Source organism: Gossypium arboreum, chromosome 13, assembly GCF_025698485.1.
Source record: "Gossypium arboreum isolate Shixiya-1 chromosome 13, ASM2569848v2, whole genome shotgun sequence".
NCBI lineage: Eukaryota > Viridiplantae > Streptophyta > Magnoliopsida > Malvales > Malvaceae > Gossypium > Gossypium arboreum.
In genome coordinates, this window is record NC_069082.1 from 94265723 (window position 1) to 94269858 (window position 4136).

General features: G+C 38.3%; 1 non-coding gene across 1 annotated transcript; it reads right to left on the bottom strand.

The window, feature by feature from the left end:
- Positions 1-333: 333 nt before the first annotated feature.
- LOC128287133 (small nucleolar RNA R71) lies at positions 334-440 on the bottom strand. Its single transcript, XR_008277830.1, has one exon. It is a non-coding gene; the product is annotated as a small nucleolar RNA R71 (small nucleolar RNA).
- Between the last annotated feature and the right edge of the window lie 3696 nt (positions 441-4136).

Sequence of the window (4136 nt, forward strand, 5' to 3'; positions counted from 1 at the left end):
TTAGCAGGAACTAAATCGAGCATAGTTAGGCCTGCTACAACTTCAATACTTTTGAACTGAAACCTAACACAATTCAAATGATACAGCAATTTGTTCTGTTTGATGGTTTGCAGGACGAAGATCCCACGCTCACTTAGCAAACTTTTTAGAACTACGTGATACATTTAAATTAATGGCATTTCTGATGATGACATTCGCCTTCAGTTATTCCCTTTTTCATTGAGAAACAAAGCTAAATAGTGGTTAAATTCATTACTGCAGGGGTCAATCACTACTTGGGAACAAATGACCGAAAAGTTTTTACTAAAATATATTCCGCCGGCTAAAATGGCTAAATTATGTAATGATATCTCTTCTTTTGTGCAGATGGATTTAGAAACACTCTACGATACATGAGAGAGATATAAGGACCTTTTGCGAAGATGCCCTCACCATGGGTTACCACTTTAGCTACAGGTTCAAACTTTTCATAAGGCTTGAATCCTTCGACTCGACAAATTGTTGACGCAGCTGCTGGCAGAACCATCAATAATAAAACACCTGAAGATGCCTATGAATTTATAGATGAGATGTCACTGAATAACTATCAGTGGCAAGTCATGAGGATAAAGCCAACGAAAACAACTGGTGTTTATAACTTCGATTCGGTCACCATGCTCTCTACTCAGGTAGAACTCTTAAATAAGAAAATTGATGGTTTTCTTAGTTCTTCACAGGTTCACCCAGAAATGCAGTGCGAAGCAAATAGAGGTGGATCGAGTAGTTCAGAATACCCACCTTATGGCCACAACAAGGAGAACGAGAGTTAAATTACATGGGTGATAATCTTCGATCTCAAAACAATCCTTATAGCAATACTTACAATGCAAGTTAGAGGAATCACCCAAATTTTTCATGGGGAGGCCAAGGAAATCAGAAACCACCACCCCCTCCAGGCTTTCAGCAACCACCATACCAGCAGGAGAAAAAGCCGAACCTTGAGAAGATGCTAATCAAATTCATCTCGATGTCAGAGACTTGTTTTTAGAATACCGAGACGGCACTCAAAAATCAACAAGCATCAATCCAAGGGCTCGAAACTCAGATTAGACAGCTCGCCAAGTTGATTTCCGAACGACCACAAGGTATCCTGCCAAGCAACATTGAATCTAACCCAAGGGAGCAACTCAACGCAATTGCCATTCAAGATGAGGAAGGGTTAGTGGCAAAACCAAGGCTAGAACCGGTGGTAAGCAAAGGTAAGAATGAGGTAGGCCAAAACGAACAAAAATCAGTAAGTGCAGAATATAAACCTCGTGTGCCATACCCCAATACAATAAGGAAGGACCGTTCAGATGAACAATTTGATAAATTCCTTATACTTTTAAAAAAAACTACATATTAACTTACCGTTTATTGAAGCACTTTCGCAGATGCCAAACGCAGTCAAAATTTTAAAGGAGCTTCTAGCAAATAAACAAAAGTTAGATGAAAGGTCGCATGTGGAGCTGAACGCGGTTTGCTCAACCATTCTTCAGAATAAGCTACCCAATAAACTAAAAGATCTAGGGAGTTTTACGATTCCTTGTCTAATTGGTAGTTTAGATGTTAATAATGCGTTGGCTGATCTAGGAGCTAGTATTAATGTTATGCCTTACAAATTGTTTAAGAAACTAGGTCTAGGGAAACCCAAACAAACTAGGATGAGCATTCAATTAACAAATAAAACTGTCAGATTTCCTAGGGGTATCATTGAAGACATACTCATTAAAATTGAAAAATTTATATTCCCAGTTGATTTTGTTGTTTTAGACATAGAAGAGGATAGTAACGTTCCTTTAATTTTGGGAAGGCCCTTTTTAGCAACTGTTAGAACAATTATTGATGTTGGCACAGGTGAACTCACATTTCGTGTGGGAGATGAAACAATCACCCTTCAAGCCCGTAATTCGAATAACACATCAAAAATCGAAGGTGACTGTACAAATCATTCGGCTAAAACTAACCATATGGTGCAACCTTCTTTGTAGGAAACAGGTCCAAAAAACATACATAAGCCAAGCAACAACAAAGAACCCATCCATGAAGAACGAAGGTTACAAATTGAGGAGCTAGATGAATGGCGGACACATAAACCGAGAAAACACGATAAACCAAAACCACACCATGATGAGCCTAATTCTTCCAAAAATCAACTTCAAGTTGGAGACAAAGTACTACAAGATGCAGCAGATCCTCGAACGCCACTTCTGAACCGAATGAAAAAACCCTTCTTACGGTAACTAGCATTTTTCCATACAGTACGATCGAGGTAAATCACCCCAAATTCGGCACGTTCAAGGTAAACAGTACTCGTCTTAAACCTTATGTTGATAAAATTCATAGCAGGAATGAGGAGTATAAACTCCTCGAACCACCATGACCATTCACCAGAGAGGTAAGTCGAGCTTAGACTATAAATAAGCGCTTATCGGGAGGCAACCCGAGCACTAACAATATTACTTTCTTTAAATTTTAGTTTTTAAAATCTAACATACTAACCAAATCATTGAACACAGGCTTTTCAAAACCACACGGCCAGGCACACAGGCGTGCCGTAGGCCGTGCACATACCACGGATTCAACATGGCCATGCGATACAGCCGTGTGAAAACAGGGCAAAATTTTTTTCCCCAACACAGGATGCTATAAGTAGCCACAACCGTGTGACATGGCCGTGGGCGAAACTGCCAAAATAACACGGGCGTGCAACATGCTCGTGTTTTAAAACCGTGGGTGAACCTGTCAATTTAACAAGGGCGTGCACCTGCATACACGGGCGTGGGAGAAGGGAACGAAGATTGACATGAATGTGCAACATGGCCGTGTACACTAATGCGCCTAATTTTGAAAACTACGAAATGTACGGGATGAGATTAGAGCACACGGGCGTGCCCCACGGCCGTGTGCCCTAATTTCTCTATAAAAACCTATTATTTATTTTATTTTATTTTTATCTCTATATCTTGAAATTATTTTTTTATTTCCTTTTAATAATATTTTATCTTGAGTTTTTACAATTTTTATTCTTCAGCTATTTCACTACGAGTAATTATGCTTTAGTATACCTCTTAAAGAGTTCCTGATTTTATCACAATCAGAAAGAGCTCCAAAGCTCATCCTCGCATAGGAATTAAAAACTCCCCCGGGGAAGGTTCTCCACGACTGCCATGTCCTGCTCGACCACGACCATAGCTACCACCAGATATAATATTCTTTTGGCGCAGGACTTATGGACTAATGAACCTCTACCACCACCGGAGTATCCTCCTCCACTCTCACGCCGATTACTCTCCAAAACTCCAATTCGAGGAATTCATTCATCATTCAGGAAGTTTCACTTCTCTTCCTATCTTATGATTATAAATTTATCTTTTTCGTTATATCTGTCTTTGTACATTGAGGACAATGTACAACTTAAGTGTGGGGGGTCTTTTATATCATCATTAGAAATCCCTGAATATTGTCTTATTCTCACGTGAATTACACATATCACTATTAGAATGAATTTTAATTAATTTATGATTTTTATTGATATGTCTTGAATTAAAACATAGGCATTTATACATTGATTGTTTAAACTTTAAAACATTAAAGAATCAAGTATGATAAGTTGATTTTTGAAGAATTAAAAACTTTTAGGTTGTTTCCTTAAGTTTAGGTATTATCTTGAGAAGGAATTTGAAAGTTTAAACATCAAAAAGCCATAAATTTTTGTGAGAGCTTGAGCCTTTAGAGCATCTATTATTTATTTCATGCTCACTTTCATTACGAGTGCATCAGTATTGAATTGTTATTCTAGAACTTGCTTGATTATGCATGTCAAGACCACACCATTTGATTTGATATGTCAAAATTGTAACACCCTGAATTTGGGCCTAGAAGTTTTGGGCCTTGAGCATGGGAGCGGTTGAAGGCAGCTTATAATATTTTGTTGTGCATGTAAATTTAATTAATGAAGGCTTGTTTTAGTGGTTAAGTGTCTTTGAGAAGTGTTGGACAAGTCCCGGTTCAAACACGGACTCTAGCAAAATTTTGGTTTAAGGTGAATCAAACCACAGGTGTAGTAGGTAGGCCTTAAGAATATTGTTGGAGAAATTGTGCCACAAAAGCCTTGT